This window comes from Canis lupus, chromosome 3, assembly GCF_011100685.1.
Source record: "Canis lupus familiaris isolate Mischka breed German Shepherd chromosome 3, alternate assembly UU_Cfam_GSD_1.0, whole genome shotgun sequence".
Lineage (NCBI taxonomy): Eukaryota > Metazoa > Chordata > Mammalia > Carnivora > Canidae > Canis > Canis lupus.
Window position 1 is genome coordinate 66,429,094 of NC_049224.1, and position 22,747 is coordinate 66,451,840.

The 22,747-nt window shown below is 34.6% G+C and overlaps 1 long non-coding RNA gene across 2 annotated transcripts in view; it reads right to left on the minus strand.

The window, feature by feature from the left end:
• Positions 1–19,212: 19,212 nt before the first annotated feature.
• Positions 19,213–22,747, minus strand: part of LOC111095266 — a 93,102-nt gene continuing 89,567 nt past the window's right edge. For both annotated transcript variants that reach the window (XR_005357226.1, XR_005357225.1), the window contains one exon: positions 19,213–20,065. This is a non-coding gene — a long non-coding RNA (uncharacterized LOC111095266). The remainder of the gene's footprint in view (positions 20,066–22,747) is intronic.

Consider the following 22,747-nt stretch of genomic DNA (forward strand, 5'->3'; position numbering starts at 1 on the left):
TGGATTCTTAGGTGGTTTCAATTTGTTGAAATCTAATAGTGAATTTTTGTGTTTGGATAGTCTCACGCACATTTGTGTGTTTGGATAGTCTCCACATCTCAACTAGAACTTAAGCCCTGCCCAGAAATACCTTGATATGCATTTCTAGTTTTCTTGTTCTTCCAATATATGCCAAGTAGACTCCTCTTTCTCATCTCACACACACGCAAACACAAAATTTCAAACATTTTGTGAAATATTTGCTGGATAAGGGAATTCCTGCCTCAAAATGCATAGCCTTTCTGATTATGGTGAAAACCATAGCCATATATGAGGTACCATTTTACATTTCTTTTTTTAAGATTTTATTTATTTATTTGAGAGAGAGAGAGAAGAGAGCACGTGAGTAGGTGAAGGGCAGGTGGAGAGGGAGAGAAAGAACTCAAGCAGACTCCACACTGAGTGTGAAGTCCAACGCAGGTTTCAGTCTCAGGACCCTGAAAACAATACCTGAGCTGAAACCAAGAGTTAGTCACTTAACTGAGCAATCCAGGCACCCCTCATGTTACATTTCCATGATTGTGTGATACATGTGCCTCCTTCCCTATAGTGACATCAACAGTATATTACCAAACTTTTGGCCCTTTGCCAATCTTGCAGGTGATAAACAGCATCTCTGTTCAGTTTTTTATATTTTTAGACATCAGGTTCACATAACTGAGTTATCATAATTTTTGGTTCATAATGCACTATTATCATAAGACCTTATATAGCTCTCTTTGATTATATTTTATTTGGTTAACTAACTAATTTATTTATTACTCTAATGACACCTATGATCCTCTACACAATCCCAAAACTACAACATTAGCTGGATACACATATAAGTAAACAGATCAACTTGGAGTTCACTAGGTTTCCTTTGTAATGTTTTCGGGAATTAGCATGCTCTACCCTAAATAAGAATCCAAGGTAAATCTGCTTGGATTTACAGCTGCATCACATCTGTACTCTGCAGAACTACGTGACAGAATATTTCTGCCTTGCCTCTTGTTTCATTCACTGTCCCCACCCCACCCCATATCTGTTGCCATATTCACCCTCTTGATAACATCCCTAGAAGTTTCCACTGATAAGGTAAGAGAGACTGGAATCGAACAATGGGGCATATTGGATCTGTCTGCTGCCATGATGAGGAAAAGTTACCACCATCCTAATGACAATGACCAAAGCTATTTCCCCCTTTCTGACATTTGTCTGGTAAGGTAGGGGCTCCTTTGCACTCACTCAGTGATGTCCCTGTGGAAAGAGACAAAGGATTTGTTAACACATGATGGAGAGAGAGAGAACCAAGGAAAAGTTAATAATTCCCTATTAATTGGAGAATTTGGCAGATGGTCTGCAATACTTTACTTGAATTCATACTTAACATCTGTCAAAGGACATAGAAAAATATCTATATGAACATACATTTCTGTCTCCTTCCTATCCCACCTCAGATATCATCTCCCAGGACCATTTGGTAGCATGTTATACTTAGAAACTACTTTGCCTCTGAACTTGCTAACACATTTTCTATTTATAATCTACTAACTTTACAGTATACTGCTAATCTGCATTTAATTTTTTACCTTGTGAGAATATCTAATACCTTAAAAATCCACAGGAAACTACTAAATCTACTATGCTTTCCCTCCAGATTATATTTTAAAACCCTTCTCTTTATACCTGTGTTCATGCTAAACTTTACAGGTAGGTTTTTTGCCATTTGCTTCATTCATTATGTACAATTTTTTAAATCCTAAAGATAGATGACTTCTAATACTTCACCTTCATCTAATCTATGAAGGCTCCAACCATATGAGTTTTGCCACTGTACATTCAATGAGCCACATCTCAACTAGAACTTAAGCCCTGCCCAGAAATACCTTGATATGCATTTCTAGTTTTCTTGTTCTTCCAATATTTGCCAAGTAGACTCCTCTTTCTCATCTCGCTCTTATTATATATCACTTTCTCCTATTTTACAAAAAAAATAGAAATTATCAAATTTAAAATATTTGAAATTTCCATCATTCATTCACAAACTTACCTTAATCAATGTCGCTGGTACAATTTCAGTAGAGCAGTGGACCTGAGAGAGCCAAAGTTTAACCAGGTGTAAGAATGCTTATGGAACAAGATTTTCACCAAAAATAGTTTAGGATGAGTAATAAATAGAATGTAGAAAATAAGAAGGAAACTCTCTCTCTTTCCTGTTATGAGCAAAAAGAAAAATAGGTGAAATTAAGGTAAGGGTATATACTTTTTTTTTTTTTTTTAAGGGTATATACTTTTTTCAGACCTCATTGTCTTTGACATTTTGGCAGCATTTAGACTGTGTGATCTCTCCCATCTCCAAACCCTCTGATCCCTGGGTCTTGATTTGGTCCTAGCCACCTACTTTCCTCTACCCTGCCATCAGATGTTGGAGATTCTCAGGGATTCTCATAGACTTCCCTTCTGGTCTCACAATCCTTCCTTGGTAGGCAATTATATTTATTTCTTAAGATTTGGTAATAACATATTTGCCAATGATTTTCAAATTTACACACCTTATACAATCTTTTCTTTATACGACCAGACCCAATTGTCAACCAAGCATCTTGATTTGTGTGTCTTACGGGATGCTTAAAATTGCTCAGAGCTTTCCTCTTGTAGTTGAGACATAGTCTAAGTTCTAACTTGGATATTCTGGGCTCTGTCCTACCCTTCCTCCTCACCTAGTGCCGTCATCCAGACCCTAGCCATATCTCAGCTCTCCAAATGAGCTACAAGCTTTTCCAGTTTCCTCCAACACTCTTCATCTCACTAGCTAGCTCCTCGTCTTGTTCTTTTTCATCTTCAGGCCTCTGGTCATGCATTCCCTCTTAGAAAAAGATTTTTTTTACTTACTAGGGAAGTAAGCTTCCTTACCATATGCTCCTATAGCATTCCCTATTTCTACATTACACTGCTACCCCATTTCAAGCACTCTTTTCTTCATCAAACTGCAATGCCACAGGAGTGATGGTCAGAGCTATCTTATTCATTGCCATGTCTCCAGTCTACTGTGGTCCTGTCCTAGTCCATTGTGGTAATGGATGATAGAACTTGCGCGCACACACTACTTATGTTGCTCTGGGGCAGGACCTGCATCAGTAACACCCTGACCTCTCTGTTACCACCCCTTCCATGCCACTTCCACACTTCCTCTTTCCCAGGGGCAGAAAAGAAACTCAGCTGATTGAAGAATTTGGGATAATGATTTGGGGAAATGCCATTCTCTCCTTTTGGGCACTTGATTAACGGACTAAAAACAGGATCTTCCAACAGTTTGATGAAGATATTTTGACCTTTACTTCTGAGTTTCTCTCATCTATCTCTCAACTGGTTTCAACCTTAGGCAGAAAATAGGAATTTTATTTTGAAGTCTGAAGTCACACAATAACCTAATGCCTGGCTCATTGTAGCTATATATTTATTAAACCAATTTATGAGAGAATTTACCTGTTAATTAAACTTGAGGTTGTAAAATAATGGAAAATCAAAGGGGGCTTTGGAATAGAAAGAAGAATAGAAATAAGGATGTATTAGAGGAAACGGGGAGGGCAGAATAAAGAGAAGATTTAAAAAGAAGGGAGATTATGTGAGATATTTAATGCAGGTTATTTCATTAATCTTCAAAACAATCCTAGGTAACGAAAGCATAGAGGAGAAGGGGACGTACTTCAAATACTGGTTAAAATGGGGAAAAATAGATGGAGAAAATATTCATTTTTCAGAATAGAATATCAAGGGAACAAAGCTCTAGATAAACATCAGGAAACATGGAGAGCTAGGGTTGCAAGAAATTTAGACCATGTGAACATTTTGCTTATTGAAAAGAGAGAAAACAGGTTTTGAAAGTCACAAAGCAAGTTAAAAGAAAATCTGAGACCAAGGCCAGGTTTTGTGGCTCTTAGCTCAAAGCCATTTCAGTTCCCCAGGCCGCCTCCTTTAAAATGTAAGGAATCTAAAGAAAGGTCAAAAAGAAGGATGTGCTGGGAGATTAGGAAAACCAGATGAAAGATGAAAAATGTAGCGTGGGATGAGAAAAGTGAATAAAAAAAATGAAAGGACTCATTTCTAATTTATACATGTTTTACTTTATTCAACATTTAGTATCTGTGATTTAGTGGTGGTTTGGCACATAGAACAGGAGAGCAAAAAATAATGAAAATATGATGCTGGCAATATCATCCATCAATCGGAAGTACAGAGTCCTGGCAGGTCTACATTCAGGATCAAAAGTCTTTGTTTGGAACAGCCCAGTATACCCAACCAAATACCAATATTTCATAGTTCTTTCATCTAAATTAGAAAAAGAAATGTCATCTGTCTATAACATACACCCTATTGTGGCCTGCCCTCCAAAGAAAAATAAGGCAGCCAAAAGTTAAAGGGACCAGCATGTTATTTGAAGGGAGGGTTGTTGTTCTTTTCCCATTTTCCAAAAGATGTAGTAGTGGGAAGTAAGTGATAGTGATTTTCATCAAACTTGTTTTGGCATTCACATTCTTTACTGGCTTTATTTGTTGAAGCTTTGAGATAATAGCAAAGGTGGAACTATTAAAAATAGGGCAGACCCTTTACTTTTTTCCAGGCTTAATTTGATTGTATTGCACATATAGTGTATTAAAAGCTTATAATGTACCATGTGTGGCCTTTGGCCTTGTAGGAATCTGGTCCTTTCTATCCTGTTGCATTTAATGTATAAGGAAGATGAAAAACCTGTCCAGGTGCATGCTTCTCTATTCAAATAAGCATGGAACAAGGAAGAGAACATTTGTTAATAAGAATAATTAGGGTTTTTTTTTTTCTAAGCTGTTATTTGACAGATACTGTTCTTAGATTTTTACATAGATTTCCTTACTCAATCTTCATCATAATTTTTTCAGGATTGCTTTATGACTAAACCTGTGGCCCAGGTGAGAATTCTGGGGCAGAGAGAGGGTAAGTAACTTTTCCTCATTTCCAGGGCTATAAAGACACTGATTATATCCCAAAAACTTCATGCACATGACTTTGTTTACACAGAGTCATGCAAATAAATCATAAGCTTTCTCTTATGAAAATAAGAAAATAGAGCTATAGTACATGTGCCTTAGTTATTTGGCTTCTGAAGACTGATATAAAATAGCAAATCAAGCATTTCCAGGGCTAAGTTTTGCATTTTCCTTACAGGGAGCAACACAGGCAACCAAGAGAAGATTTGTGATAGAGTCGATATTGAATTTAACCCTTGAATTTTGAAAAAGTAGCTGATAGAGAGTGGAGGGAGGATGTTCCAGGCCAGGCGAAAGTGACCAAATTAATGGAAATGTGGGGGCACTGAGCATGGAGAGGGCAGGCTAGTGTGGCTCCCTCAGGGTGAAAGATGAGCTCCACAGAGTAGGCAGGGACCCATCAGCAAAGGCCTTGAATGTGAGGCTGAGGAGCTGGGGAACCATTGCATATTTTTGAAGATTCCTATTTGTCCTAGATTGTTGACCAGGTAGTTGTAAATTGAATCCAGGCTTCACATTGTTCAGAAGAGACTCACTGTTAGCAAATCTTCAGTCTAAGAACCTTTTAGAAGTTCATTAAAAATCTCAAAAGCTTTTTCAAATACCACAAGTCCCCAGCACTTCATTTAAATGTAAATATACTTGAGAGTTTAAATTCTAAGATTTAAAAATGAATGGGAGTAAGTGCTTGGAAATAAATGTGTTTTTTTTTTTGTTTTTTTGTTTTTTGTTTTTTTCCGGAAAAAGAAATGGAAAGTGATGAACAGGGAGGACTAGGGAAAGACAAGAATGTATCCAATGCCGTGGGCGGGTTTTGGAAATGATTTGAGCCATCACTGCAGTTCTCTGGTGCGGATCATAAGTCAGGGAACTCAGAAGTGACATCAGAGAAAAGAGCTGATGAACATCAAAATACAAGACAATAAAACCACAGAAAGAAAGCTCAGCTGGGTTTGGGCAGAGTTTTGTTTCCAGGTGGCTGTTTGTATTAGAAATCTGTCAGGTCTGGATACATGACGAAGGGGGTTTGAGCTGAAAGATCTGCAGAGAAGCCCTGGTCCCATCCAGATGGTTCTCATGCTTACATGGTGATGATCACCATCTTTCTTCCCCTTCCCAGTACCTCCCTGTCAATGCACCCTTCTAAAACTCAGCAGAAAATCAGTGTTATACAATATTGTCTCGAAGAAAAAGGAAGTACTGGATGCATAGCTTCTTAATATTGCCATTTTGAAAAAAATGCAAGAAACTATAAAAGCAAGGTTAAAGTGTAAACTTAACCATTGCTTGTAAGAAAGAAATAGATACAGTAGATATTTCTAAATTTTACCCCTTCCTCAATCTCCAAGTCAACTTATGAGGCATTTATTTTTTATTTTACTAAATTCTATATTGCTTATAGGATATATATAAGAAATATAGCCTTTTGCTTTTTATAAAAATCATGTTAAACACCTATATTATTTGTTTCTATAAAAAATCATTTTTATAATAAAACAAAATTATTTAATAATTTTAGAAAAGACAAAATGAGCAATAAAAATGTATCCATAAACTCATCACAAAGAAATAACTGTTAATATGTTGGTTCAGATTTCTTCAGTTTTATACCATTATATATAAAAAATTCATACACACAAAAGTCTTGATAAAACTGGAAACATATTACATATAAATTACATTTAAAGATCTATATTGTGTAAATGTTTCTATAAAATAATAAAAGGTTTTTTACAATATATATTTATATTTTAAAAATTTATATTTTAAAAATATTTTTAAAATAAAAAATATTTTAAAAATTTTAAAAATTAAACTCTCTTTAAATTAAATTTAAAATTTTAAAATTTTAAAAATTAAACGCTGGAAGAAAATTTAAGTTATTCACCTTGTTCCCCAAAATTGCTGTCATAAGGGCTTTTAGATTATTAAATATGATGTTTGGATGTTTCTGAGAGTCTTGAAATGATCCTGAGTATTTTTGAAAATTACCTGCATAGTATGGAACTAAATTAAAGGGTCATATTTTTGTTTTTGTTTTTACCTCATATGCCCATTTGAGTTTGGCTAGACTAGTAAGACAGTTTATAAAAAGCAGAGATGCCATTTTGTGGATTTTTAAATATAAAACAGAAGTTTTTCTTTACTAAGCAGCCAAATCTATGTATTAATTAAATATAAGTAAGTATCATGTTGTGACTTTAAATTATAATCTCCAGTCAATGTGATATAGTCCATAGGCATTAAAATAAATCCATAGAGAATGATTTACCATTTACTTGAGAAATTCACAATCCTGACTTGATAGGGATGAACCCTGGTGGTCAGGGAGCTGTTCCCCAGATGATGCTTAACCTGACTCCAGCTGTGTTATTTCCCACAACCCTTTAACTATCCTTAATGTTCAAACAACACCCCTCATCCCCAGGCATTCTCCCTGTTGGGTGCTAGACATAAGTGACACTCAGGAATTGCGTAAGGCCAGGGAGAGTTGGAAAACACCTGCCATCTTTATAAAAACTGAATGTTTAATTGCTAGGAGTTTTGTATGGAGTCAAAATGTCCCTGCAAATCACATGACTTTGTGTAGGCAACACATCCAGCCTTGGGACACAGCATCATATAGTGGGTACAGTATGATGTGGAAGAAAATCTGAGCTCTACAGAAAGGAGTCCCAGGGTCTCTGGGCAGACCATGTAACATCCTTGATCTCAGTTCCACAACCCTATTTTCCAAGTTTCAGAAATCCAAAAACAAACAAAAAACATAGTAAAAAAGTAGTAATTCCAATAATTCCATAATGCAGAGATAACCCCTTTTAGGATATTAACACATTTCTGTCCAACTAAATATATATAACTAGAATAACATGAATGCTATCTTATTTTTTAAAGTCATGTGATCTTTATTCTATTTTGAAAAATATGCATAGCATTTGTAATATCTGTACACTATAATTTGTTGAATTATTCCCCAAATGTGGGATGTGTGAATTGTTTGTTGTTATTCATTATTATAATAAAATATTCTAGAAAACATAATATCCTTGTCTAAATTCCAAATTAATCCTCAGGATGGAATTCAAGAAAAGTCTTTACAGACAAAAAAAAAAAGCCACAATATAAGACATTGACATATACTGCCAAATTCTTAAAAAATATTATATAATTTTACATCCTTACCAGTCATGAATGAGGCCTGTGTCAATACATATCTTCAGTGTGACTATTAATTTTCTTCAAACTGCCACTTTTACAGAAAATATGCCATTTTATGGTTATTTAATTCCTATTTATTTGTTTGCTAGTCATAAGTCTATGGATAATTTGTATCTTTTCTGCTGCAAAATTTTTGTCCATGTACTTTGTCCATTTATCAACCTGGGTGCTAGAATCTTAAATAACATCTTACAGTGTATGATTATAAAGCTACTGTGAATAATGTGTTCAATCATAATTAAATAATTAATTTGGTAATTTTAGAACATATAAAAATAAATCAGCCTCAAAAATCTTTTTTTTTTAATTTTTTATTTATTTACGATAGTCACACAGAGAAAGAGAGAGAGAGAGAGGCAGAGACACAGGCAGAGGGAGGAGCAGGCTCCATGCACCGGGAGCCCGACGTGGGATTCGATCCTGGGTCTCCAGGATCGCGCCCTGGGCCAAAGACAGGCGCTAAACCGCTGCGCCACCCAGGGATCCCCAGCCCCAAAAATCTTATCTATAAACTTACTTCATGAAGATGACAACTGTCATATGCCAGTTCCTATTTTTCCAGTCTTATGCCATAAACAATGCTCAAACACACACATTCATGCACACATGCAATTCTTGACAAAGCTGTAATCGTACAGTATGTAAAAGTTTATTTCCATCCACTTACTTTTAATCTGTATGTGTCGGTATATTAATGATGGGTTTCTTATAGAAAACATGTTTAGGTTGTATTGGACCCATTCTGACACTCTCTGCCTTTTAAATGGTGCATCTGAGCTGTTGATTTTCAAGGTGATTTTGAGGTACTTGGATTCATACCAACTACACGTTATTGTTTTCTATTTACTGTCCTTATTCCTGGTTCTTGTTGTGGTTCATTCTTTTTCTACTTTTGTGATTTTGACTGAGCATTTTATATGAATCTATTTTCTCTCTTTTCTTTTACTATGAGTTATAGTTCCTTTAATACTTTTTTAAGTGGTTGACCTAAGAGTTTGCAATATACATTTACAACTGATCCAAGGCCACTTTCAAATAACACTATGCTACTGTATGTGTAGTGTGAGTATCATGTAATAAAACAATTCTAACCCTTCCTCCTTCCTGTCCCTGTATCATTGCTGTCATTCATTTCATACACATATACATATATATATACATATAACATATAAACATATATATGTTCAGATATATATGATACCTGCATAAGCATATAATGAAATACATTGTTGCCATTATTATTTTGAACAAACCATTACCTGTTAGATCAAGTGCGAATGAGAAAAATAAAAGTTTTGATATTACCTTCACCTATTTCCTTCTTTGATGTTCTTTTTCTTTATATGGGTCCATGTTTCTGACATATCATTTTCCTTCTCTCTAAAGAACTCCTTTTAATATTTCTTGCAAGGCAGGTCAACTGGCAACAAATTCCTTCATTTTTTGTTTGCCTAAGAATGTCTTGATTTCTTTTTCATTTTTGAGGATAATTTTACAGAGTACAGAATTATACATAGGCTGCTTTTAAAGGTTTCTTTTTCTCTCAACAATTTAAATATTTCACTCCAATCTTTTCTTGCTTGAATAGTTTCTGAGAAGTCAGATGTAATTCTTATCTTTATTCCTCTGACTTTTTGGGGGGAATTTTTTTCTTTATCATTAGTTTTCTGTCATTTGAAGATGATCTGTCTAGGTGCAATTTCTTATAGCATTTATCCTGCCTAGTGTTCTCTGAGCTTCCTGGATCTGTGGTTTGGTGTCTGGCATTAATTTAGGAGAAAGTTTCAGTTATTATTATTATTTCAAATATTTCTTCTGTTTTTTTTTCTCTCTTTCTTCGTGTGATATTTACATTAAATGTATGTTATACCTCTTGTGGTTGTCCTACAGTTCTCAGATATTCTGTTCCATCTTTCTTCAGTCTTTGTTTTATTTCCTTTTCAGGTTTGAAGGTTTTAAATCCTCAAACTCAGAGATTCTTTCTTTAGGCATGTCCATTCTACTCATAATTCACCAAAGCCTTGTTTATTTCTGTTACAGTGTTTAGATCTGTAGCATTTCTGTTTGGTTCTTTCTTAGGATTTCCATCTCTGATTATATTGCTCATCTACTTTTGCATATTGTCTCCTTTATCCATTAGAGCCCTTAGCATATTAATCATAGTTGTTTTAGATTCCTGATTTGATAGTTCCAACATCCTTACCATGTCTGATTCTGATGCTTGCTCTGTCTCTTCAAATTATGGTTTTGCTTTTTAGTATGCCTTTTAATTTTTTCTTGATAACTGGACATAAAAATAAAGAGAATTACTGTAAATAGGCCTTTACTGATGTGATGATGCAGTGTGGGGGTAGAAGTATTCTATAACCTATGATTAAATCTCAGTCTTAATGAGCCTATGCCTTTAGTCTATGAGCCCCACAACTGTTTCCCAGGGCCCAGGGTTTTTTTCTCCCCACAGAGGTGGTATAGGATGGCTAGTATGGACTGGAATTGGTACTTCCCTTCTCCCAAATGGAAGGCTAGAGCTGACTGGAGATGGGGATTTCCCTTCCTCCAGGTCAGTTAAGCTCTGATAATAGCCCAGCAGGTTAGGCTCTCATTAACTAATTCCTCCTGAAGGCATTCCTGTTAAGAAAAACAGAGCACTTAGGTATATTTCAAAATGGTTCCTTTTCCATATCCCCTGCCATAAGCATGAGAGGATTTTTCTCTGATATTAACTAGAAGAAACTGGTTGGGCTATTGAGTACTTGTTAAGATGCGGAGGCAAAGTCCAAGTTCCTTATATGTAAGGAACCAGAAACAAAAGTTCATAAAAATCTATTTTTTTTTACTTAGCATTAATTTTTGAGCATTTCTTCTATGATTAAATACCTTGTTAAAGCACACTATCAGTTTATCAATAATGTTACTTTTTATGGGAGTGTCATTACATATCCAATCAAATTATCTTGTATATTCATATTTTCTGTCCTTTCTCTGTGATGAAAATTCTTGCACATAGATGTTTAACTGCAAAGCAGTGTAAACACATTGTTCCTCCTCTCCAAAAGTCAACAAGATAATTTAATAGCATTCAAAGATTTGAATAATCTTTAGAGACAATAATGGAAGAAGTGTTACAAAGCAGTGTTTCAAGTAGACTGTGTTTGGAGAATTTGAAGGACAGAAGAAGACTTGTTGATTCTGCGTGTGGTCTCTATGGGATTGTACCAGAAGCATTCCACTTGAGAACATTTCCCTCACTTCATACTCACTGTTCTCTCTGCCTCAGGATTCTCTCCACTACAAAATATCCTCTTCATCATGAGAGATCTGACCTTAAAAACATTCTACTTTTATCAAGGTATGTTTGTATAATATTCATTTAATCTTAGACAGTATCCATTTATAAAATACTCCTACATCTCATCACGCCTCATTCCTTGATTATGCTTTCTTCTTTTTCACAGAATTCATCATACCTGACATTATGTCATGTTTATTTGTTTACAATTATGTATTATGTTTATTTCCTACTAGAATACTACCTCTCAGAGGGCAGAGATGACTAATTTGTTTTAGTCATCATTGAATCCCCCAAACCTAGAACTGTTCCTAACACAGAAAATGTAGTCAAAAATATCTTAAAATATCCAAATGTTCCCAATTGCATGCACTGTCTGCTACACATTCAGCCTCTGGTAGAAGCATCTTTGATGGGTCTGGCACACCCTCTAATGTGTCAGCACCATGAGAGGTACTGAAACCCCACTGATAGCATCAGTGCTTATCTTCATCATTCTCACCAATACCCCTCCTACTTGTTACTTTAGACCCTCAACCCCCAGTCCTTTGACTTCTCAGTTTCCTTACCTTTGACTACAATCATCACAGTTTCTCATACCCACAGATATCCTATGGGCATCCTCCTCCTTGGAATCTCTTAAGTATGTTTCATGTTGTCCTCATAGGCCACAGTCAGCCATAGTTTTTGCCGTGCCTTTCTTGCTTTCTCAGATATGGTATTTAGGACATCAGCCCTCTCTTTCTAACCATGTCACCCATTTTGGTTTGCATGCTTCATTATGTTTTCCATCAACTTCAGATGGCCAACATCATCAGAATTCCCCATTAAAACCAAAGTAGGGGAGGCGCTTGAGTGACTCAGTCAGTTGAGTGTCCAAATCTTGATTTTTGGCTCAGATTATGATCTCAGGGTCATGGGATTGAGCCCCACATTGAGCTCCACACTCAGCAGAGAGTCTGCTTGAGGATTGATTCTCTCCCTCTCCCCCTCGCCTCTCCCCCCACTTGCATGTGCTCTCTCTCTCTCTCTAAAATAAATAGTAAACCTTTAAAAAGAAAAGTAGGAATAACCTATCATAACATACATTTTTAAATTTTGAACCATAAACAATAGGTGAATGAATAAACAAGTAAATGTATTTTCACATAAGATAAATCCTTTGACTAAAAGAATTCATTACTTTTATCAATTTTGGTTGAATTTCAAGAACTGAAGATATGAGGAGGTGACTTTTGATAATGTGAAATCATTATTTATTTTATATTTTTATCTGCATTTTCATTAAGAACACTATGCTGAAAGGAGACTTTGTACATTTTATAACTATTTTTTCTGGTTCTAGATTAAATTTTCAAAACTTTTTTCTAAAGATCTTAGTAAAGCATACAGATCTTTCTGTCTTTAGATTCCTGTTTGTTGGTAAAGAGGCAAAAGCTGTAGTATTTTTTACATTGATTTTGTCAAATTATCATTGGATTTAGACATTGTAAAGCAGAAGTAAGAGTTAGAGATAGTTTCTGATCATTTAGGTAGAGACTCAGGATATTTCTGAATATACTTTGAAATAATAGGACAGCCTATAAAATGAATGTTGGGTACAAGTAAAAAAAATGAGTGGCTCATTCTAAAAGCAGCATGTTGAGTTTCACCATATTCTAGCTTGTTCAAAGATCTTGATAATATAATTGGTTAATTTCATCTTTTAAATATCTATCAAATTGCAAGTGTTTTCTTTTTTTATTCAGTGATTACACTTCTGGAATTTATGTAATTTCTGTACTAACACACTTTTAAGATGATAATATAATGTAATTTTTGTATTTTGGTTTAAAGCAAAACAGTAGAAATAATTTGAATGTCTACCAATATGGTGCTGGTTATGCTGCACCTATAAAACAGAAGAGAAAGACAATTTTATTTAATAGTGTTTTGGTTAATAATTAGTAGATCCTGCTCTACCACTTCCTAAAATGGTGGAAAGGCTAGCATCTTCTACGCCATCAAAAAATATATATTGATAAAACTTGAATCAAATTTAAAGTCTACCAATGAGGCATATGGTGTGAAAATGTAGAATATATTAAATTTAATGTTTCAGAGAAATATCCGCATAGAAATGCCTTAGGTTTTTTTTTTTTTTTTTTTTTTTTTTTTTTATTCATAGAGATGGGGGGAGAGGGAGTGGATGGGGAGCAGAGACATAGGCAGAGAGAGAAGCAGGAGTCATACAGAGAGCCTGAAGTGGGACTCCATCCAGGGTCTCCAGGATCACGCCCTGGGCTGCAGGCGGCGCTAAACCGCTGCGCCACAGGGGCTGCCCTGCCTTAGGTTTTTTGAGCTTGTTGTCACTCTACCAGGAATTCTCTGACCCTCAGGTCTTTAAGTGGCTAACTATGCCCATTTAAGTTTCAACTTACATATCATCCTCAATGTAGAGCTACTTTACATTGCTGGTAGAGATACAAAAGGGTACACATTTGGTAAAAACTTTTTGGAAATTTCTAGGAGAGTTCTTACACAAGCATTATGACTCAGCAATTTTACTCTTCAGTGTCATGTTATTTCCTTCTTTTATCACAAAATGAGGATTTTTTTCCTTCTATTTACTTAAAAATTTTCCCTCCATTTTTGGCTTTCAAAAGTTTGGCCATAATGTACCCAAGACTCATTTTCTATATCTTGTTTGGGGTTTGCTGAACTACTGGAATCTATGGGATGATATATTAATAAGTTTTTATAAACTCCAGCCATTATGTTTTTTAAATACTGGTTCTGACCCATTTTCTCCTCTCCATCTAGGTCTCTCTTCGCACACGTGTAAAATATTTTGGCTGTGTCCCATGTGTCTCTTGCTCTTTGTTTTGTTTTTCCATTGTTTTTTCATTGTGCTTTAGTTTTGGTACATTCTCTATTAATTTATTTTAGAGGTTATCAATTCTGATTTTTTTCAGTGTCCTGCCAGCTGCTAAATCATCAAATGAGTTATTAATGCTAGGTTTATATACATTTTCTTGGTTCTAGGGTATCCATTTGAGTTTTATAGAGATTTATTCACCTATTGAAAATCATTGTTTTTTTTAATCAAATTTATCTACCTTTGCCTCTGTTTTCTTTAACATAATGATTCTAGCTTTAAATGTTTTTTTTTTCTAGTTGATTGCTAGTATTTTTTAAATTAAGACTTTATTTTTTTTTTAAGATTTTATTTATTTATTCATGAGAGACACACACACAGAGAGAGGCAGAAACACAGGGAGAGGGAGAAGCAGGCTCCATGCAGGGAGCCCGATGTGGGACTCGATCCTGGGTCTCCAGGATCAGGCCCTGGGCTGAAGGCAGTGCTAAACTGCTGAGCCACTGGGGCTGCCCAATTAAGACTTTATTTTTAAATCAGTTTTAGATTCCCAGCAAAATTGAACAGAAAGTAGACAGATATCCCACTCACATGCCCCTGCATCCACACGTTCATAGCCACCCCCATCATCAATACCCCTCACCAGAATGGTACATTTGTTATAATTGATGAACTTATACTGACACATCATCATCACCCAAAGTCTATAATTTAAATTATAGTTCACTCTTGGTGGTATACATTCTATGAGTTTGGACAAATGTATAACAATATCTACATACACACAATGATATGTATCTATCATACATTTCAATATGTATGAAAATACAGAATAGTTTCACTGTCCTAAAAACCATCCCTCTCTCTTACTCTCAAAACCTGGCAAACTCTGATCTTTTTCCACCTCCATAGTTTTGCCTTTTTAGATGTCATACAGTTAGAATCATACAGTATGTGGCCTTCTCAGATTGACTTCTTTTACTTAGTAATGTGCAATTAATATCACTCCATGTCTTCTCATGACTTGATAGCTCATTTCTTTTTAGCACTGAATAATATTCCATTGTCTGAGTATACCATATTATTGACCCACTCACCCAATGAAGAACATCTTGGTAGCTTTCAAGTTTTGGAAATTATGAGTAAAACTGCTATAAACACATCTGTGCATATTTTTGTAAGGACACAAGTTTTCATCTCCTTTGGGTAAATACCAAGGAGCATGATTACTGGATCTTATAGAGATCTCAGTTTGGTAAGAAGCTACCAGTATCTCCTAAAGTTGAAATATCATTTTACTTTCACATCAGCAATATATAACGGTCCCTATTGCTCCACATACTCACCAGCATTTGGTGCTGTCAGTGTTCTGTATTTTAGCCATTCTACTAGGTGTGTAGTGGTATCTCATTGTTTTAATTTGCAGTTCCCTTTGACATAATAAATCTTTTCATATGCTCAATCGCCCTCTGTATATTTTCTTTCATGAAATATCTGTTAAGGCCTTTCTTTATTTTAATTTTTTAATCAAGTTGTTTATTTTCTTATTGTTGAGTTTTAAACATTCTTTGTATATTTTGGATAACAGCCCTTTATCCAAAAAGTCCAGATGTGCCTTTTGCATATATTTTTTTCCCAGCCTGTAGCTTGTCTTCTCATTCTCTTGACATTGTCTGTCACAAAGCAGAAGTTTAAATTTTTTTATTATTATTTAAATTCAATTAGCCAACATATAGTACTTCATTAGTTTCAGATGTAGTGTACAATAATTTATCAGTTGTGTATAACACCCAGTGCTCATCATATCATGTGCCCTCCTTAAAATCCATTACCCAGTTACCCCATCTTCCCATGCACCTCCCCTCCAACAATAAAGTTTTACATTTTAACAAAATCCAGTTTATCAATTATTTCTTTCATGGATCATATTTTTCGGTGTTTTTTTTTTTTTTTGAAAGAGATTTTTTGGTGTTGTATCTAAAATGTTATTGTCCTACCGAAGGTATGTAAGTTTTTTCTATATTATCTTCCAGAGGGATTTAGAGTTTGCATTTTACATTTATATCAGTGATCCATTTTTAGTTGATTTTTGTGAAACATGTATGGTGTGGGTCTATATTTTGTTTTTCATGTGGATAGCAAGTTGTTTCAGTATCTTTGGTGAAAAGATTATCTTTGCTATATTGTATTGCCATTGGTATTTCCTCAAAGATGAGTTGACTATATTTATGTTGATCTATTTCTGGGTACTCTATTCTGTTCCATGGATTTATTTGTTTATCTTTGGCAATACTATACTGTCTTGATTACCAAAGCTTTAATTCTTAAGTTGGGTAATGTCAATCCTCCAACTTTGTTCTCTATCTTCAATATTGTGTTGACTATTCTAGGCTTTTTGCCTCTCTATAGAAACTGTAGAATCAATTTGTAAATGTTCATAAAATAACTTATTGGCTTTTTGACTGGGATTACATTGAATCTATATATCAGGTTGGGAAGAACAGAATATTTGACAATATTGAGTCTTCTCATCCATGAACATAGACAACCTTTTCATATATTTAGCTCTTACTTCATTTTGTTCATCAGTTTTGTAGTTTTCCTCATATAAATCCTGTGCACATTTTGTTAGATTCATATCTAAATATTTTAGTTTTAGGGGTGCTAGTGTAAATGGTATTGTATTTTTAGTTTCAAATTCCACTTGTTAATTGTTGGTGTATAGAAAAGCAATTGACTTTTTAAAATATCAACTTTGTATCCTGCAACCTGACTATATAATCATTTATTAGTTCCAGGAGGATTTTTTTGTGTTGATTCTTTTGAGTTTTCTAAATAGAAAATAATGTTATCTGTGAACAAAGAGAATTTCATTTCTCCCTTCCAAATCTGTATACTTTTTATTCCTCATTCTTATCTTATTGCATTAACTAGTACTTTCAGCACCATGTTGAAATGGAGTTGTGAGAGGGACTATCTTGCCTTGTTCCTGATCATGGTGGAAAACCCTAGTTATTTAAAATTTTTTTACATACTAACTCTGCTATTTGGATTTATATATAGATCTGTTTCTAATATACCTATTTATGACTTCATTATCATTCACATATTGATTATATATTTGTGTATCTAATCATTTTTTTAAATTTTACTATCTGTTAGACCTAAGATATTAGGTATTATAAATGCTCATGATGGTACATTCCATTAGAGAGGGATTCTCCTTGCCTTCTATTAGGCAGAAGGAGTGGGGACTTATGACCTCAATCTAAAGAGCAGCTGATTATAATTATGACTAGGTTGCCTTCTATGTAAGATTCAGTCTACCTCAAGTTGATCTCCGTATCTCAGATATGGCCTTTCTAGGATATTGGTAGAGCCCAGAAGGCTTCTCTCCATCTCTGAAAGAAACTGGGAGAAAGTTTTGCTCTTCAGATTTTTTAGCTTCTTGCTTCACATAGTTTCACAAACAAAAAGTGTAAGGAGGAAAACAGCTATGTGCTTATGGCAGGAATACTCCCTCTATCAGGACTTTGTGTCCTTTGTTCCATGAGACTCCAAAGGATTTGATTCTGTCTTTTGGAAGCTTTGGGCTCAGCTTCCCATGATTCCCAAGAATGGAACAAGTACTCCAGGAGAATCATTGCTATGAATTTGGGCTTCTTCTGGTTTCCAATCAGTTACACAAACACTGAGCAATTGCCAAATATTCCACAGATTCCTCTTTCCTTCAACAGAGACAACTTTTAGATTTCATTTTATTTTGTGGAGTGTCTTTATAAACACTATTTTCAGGCTGCACTCAGAATTAGTTCATGACCCAGGGAAGAAAGTAACCATAAATCATCAGCTTACTTATACAGTGCTCTTTATTATATGAAATTTTATTCTATTCAAACTTTATTGCTTCAACAACTCTCCACTGTCTTCAAAACATGAATTTTGAAATTTACTTCTTTTCCAAATTTGTGAACTGGAAGCATTGACATATCATGAACTATTTTATCCTCTCTAAGAGCACAAGTCTGAGACATTATTGTGGTTCAACAGATTGCTAAGAAAATTCAAATTTTTCATAATTTGTTACATTGGCAAAGCTGTGAAGAAAGATATGTTAACATATTGCTGGTACAAGGTGCATGAAGGTTCATTTTTCTGTAGCTGTCATATCATACATGTTTCTTTCTTTGATTCATAAATTATATTTCTAGGAACTTATACCAGCAAAATGACATATTATAAAAGTATTTGTTGCAACATCATATGTAATAACAAAAGATTAGAATGAATCCAAATGTCCATCAATAGGATTATAGTCTTAAATGAAATATTAAACTAATTCAAAATATTATGGACTTTTTTTTGCCAAATGACATGGAAATTTAGCTAAGATATTTGCTAAGTGGAAAGACCAATGTGCAGATAGAAGTGTAAAGATGTTAATGTTAGTAAAAAATGGGAATTCTAGAAAACACATATTTGTATTTAATCTTATAACAAATAGCTGGAGATACATAAAAGACTAATGATCTTGAACATTGGTTGAACCATGAAAGTATAGAAACTGAGTGGATGGAATGTGGAATGTAGGAAGAAAACTTTTCAGTATATACTTCTATAGGTGTATATATACTACATGAATGGGTTACACATTCACATAGTGTATGCATAAATACAAATATACATCTAAAATGTATATTTTACATATAAAAAGTAATTAAATAGTATACAAAATATACATCTAAAAAGTAATGAAATATACATATAAAAAGCAATTAAATGGTAAAATTCATAGCCCTTTTAAGACAAAGAGTCAGTAACATCACAAATCATATTCAAAAAGAATAAGTTTATCATGACTCCAAAATCATACAGTATATTTTACCTAAAGCTGACCAAAATCTGGGGAAAACACAGAATGGGCTATGAGCCAAAGAACTGAAGGTTGAAACACACAGATGATTGCTGGCTTCTCTCAGATACATCAGCGATCTTAACTTCTAAAACTACTTAGATAATCGCAACCACACTCATTAAAGGAAGGGGAAAATCTTTTCTTACCCCAGGAAATAAACCTTTAATAACCCAAGTCTCAGCGAATCTCACCCACAAAATCAAATTGTATTGGTAAGTGTAAGCAAAATGTCCTAGAAGACAAAAACATTTCAGGATAAAATAGATATTATTCTTTATCAAATTAACAGAGAAGAGTAGCTATAAACTTAATGCAAGCTCTAGGCATTAGACCAGCTTAGAGAGGTAAAAGAAAAGATTATATGTTCCGGGAGTTTGTATCTTAGAAGCTAAACTTGCAAAACCAGTCTCTAGTCTGATATTTCTCAGAGGAAAAGTAAGATGAGTGTCTTTGTCATTGTTCAATGAAGAGCTTGCAACTATTCATTCTTAATATTTGACAGCATCTCAGAATTCAATTACATGTCCTCTGGAGTCACACCATCTTCCATGTATTCTATTTTAGTGGACAGAGAACTGGTTTTAAAGTTAGGGAGGCATAGATTCCAATTTCAACAATATCATTAGCTGACCTTGGGGCAATCCATTTCTTCTCTGCATGCATTCATTTCTTCTTCTGAAGAATACGGTTTTGGATCTAGATAATCTCTATAATACTTTTGGGCTTCACATATGATGATTCTATATATTGAAAGAAATAAATGTCCTTTAGAGTGAGACATTCAAGTGACTCCGTTCTTTATATTGAACTGCACAAAGCAAGTCACATAGATTATCTGGTTTACGTTCTCAGAAGCAAGCTAGATTAGAAGTCTAGCTAAATCCTTTCCCTTTGGGACTAAACATGCAAAGTTTAAACATCTACATTGCCACTATATTGCCTTGTCTCCATTAAAAATATTTTCAAACATGAAACGTTATTGTTATCTTCATTTGTTTTATGTGTCTCCCTCACTATCTGAGCTTTCATTATCTAAATATTTGTTGTAACAATTAGCAAAAACCCTTTATCAAGAAACTCAACATCCAAGTTGAAAACCCGCTCTAACAAATTTGCCATATATACACACATTTATGTTGTTTGCAAGTCTAGTCTAGAGGAAGCAGAGTATGCTGAAGCTTTATCTCAGCTATTTTTTCCCATGGGACCATAACAAGAGTTCATATTGCTTAAATGTGTCATACTTTAATAATATCTTTCTCACATTACGAAGTGGAATGTTTTAAATATAGTGCAAAAATCAATGAATAAAATAAGAAAAATGAATAGGTAATTACCTAATTAATCAGAGAGACTAGCAAGCCTATGCATTAGAGAAAATTTGGAAGAGTAAAGTGAATTGAGGGAGGAGAAAACCATCACTATCTTTTGAACATATTTCAGTGAAGCCACCAGTCTATTCTACCAATGTGACTATTGTAATCAATGTCACCAATGACTCCACACTGCCAAAAACAAACAGTTGATTTTCAACTACTAATTTATGCAACTTTTCACCAGGATTAGACACAGTTATGTGTACAAATATACTCTCTTCACTTTCAACATAGCATGTTCCCAACTTTCCAATGTCTGAATGCTGAGAGATTCAGATGTTCACTTCTGAAACTTATCTTTTCTCTCTCTACGTTTGCTCCCAAGGTAAACTCATCCAATTTAAATACTACTCATAAACCGATCAAGTCATATTTTGGTTTCATATCCCTGTTGTGCTTCATTGGAACTCTCTGAATCTTGTATTCCTACCTTCTCTCTAGATTACAAAAAACACTGATTTGTAGCATTAAATGAATGGTGCAAAAATACCCAAAGCATGGCCAGTTTTCCAGATACCATTGTGATTAGCTCTTTTGAACCAGAAGTATTTGTTTCCACACATCACTGGATATCTCTAACTGTATACTTGAAATCTTTCCTTCGATGTTAAGTAGTCTTCTCAAACATATGACCAAAACATAATTTTTAAGTTCTTCCTTGCCAAACCTAATCCTCCACAAATGTCAGATGACACCATCATTTACTCAATTTATCATCCAAGATTTCTTGGGAAAAAGTTTAAGACTTTCCCTGTTAACTTTTAGTTTAAAAGGTTCTAAAAGGAGTTTCCCAAACCACTAAAAACTTGGAGGTAAAATTATTCTAGGACATTGGAGACTGGTACAGTTTTATCTCCTGAATAAGGATCTAAACTTGTAGACTCAGAACATGGTTTTAGATGGATGAGGAAAGCTCAACTTTAGAGAACATCTCTTAAAAAGAAGCGCATAAAATGTTACCTGAAGTATTTTTATAATCACAATGTAAAGTCATATACAAAAAGGACAATAATGTGATAAGAATTGAACTTTAACATACATGTTTTTAATATCCAAGCTAGTAAGAGAGTGACACAGCTTTGGTACCCTCTATAGGGACTCTGGGAACCATGGAAATTCATGTGAATTAGTGCTACATCTGTTCCTGCCCTGTGTGGCCACATCATTGCTGATAGGATCTTATATTTTGGGCTAACTAGAGTGGACATTTGATCTAATCACGAATCAGGGTATTTGCACGTGTTTATATGAGCATGTACTTTCTTCATGCCAATTCATAACTCACCAGAAAACCTGCCCTACATATATTTGCAGGATCAAAAACCAGAAAGAGGTCTGGATTCTCCATCTTTATAACAAAAAATTTTAACATATAGAGAACTAGACAGGATAATGGACAATGTACCCAATATGGAGATTTAATATTTGATAACAAGTTTGAGATGTTAATTTTGTATCCTTTTATTAATGTGATTATGCATGGTTTAGTGTTCCTACCAGAATCCATTTCTTTCCTTCTTTTTACATATAACCATTACTGTGAAGATAGTATGTATTCCTAGGAAGAAGACTTATTCTATGAATGCCAGTAGTCATGTACAAGGTATGCAGGGCTTGGTGCTACTAAATTCTGATGGAAATATGTGTCCCTGTGCAGCTCTGATCCTGTAGCAGTAATATTGTATCATTCTTATTGCCAGCAATATCTCCAGCCTGGTTCCAGAGAGAATTCCTAAGAATAACCTAGCTAGACTGCCAGAAATGTTCTCCTTTCTTTGGGAGGAGCTGCTTAGGAAATCAAATGCCTGTTCTCCTTTCTCTCATCTCATTTGCATTTTCAAAGAAATGAAAACCATTCTAGAGTACACTTTCAAACTAGTTTTAAAGGTCCAGTGTTCTGAGTTTCTCTCCTGCTCCAAAATTCTCTCACATAATTGTGGCTATATTTCAAAATAACTTTATTCTGGGATGCCTGGGTGGCTCAATGGTTGAGCATGTCTGCTTTTGGCTCAGGGAATGATCCTGGAGTTCTGGGATTGAGTCCTG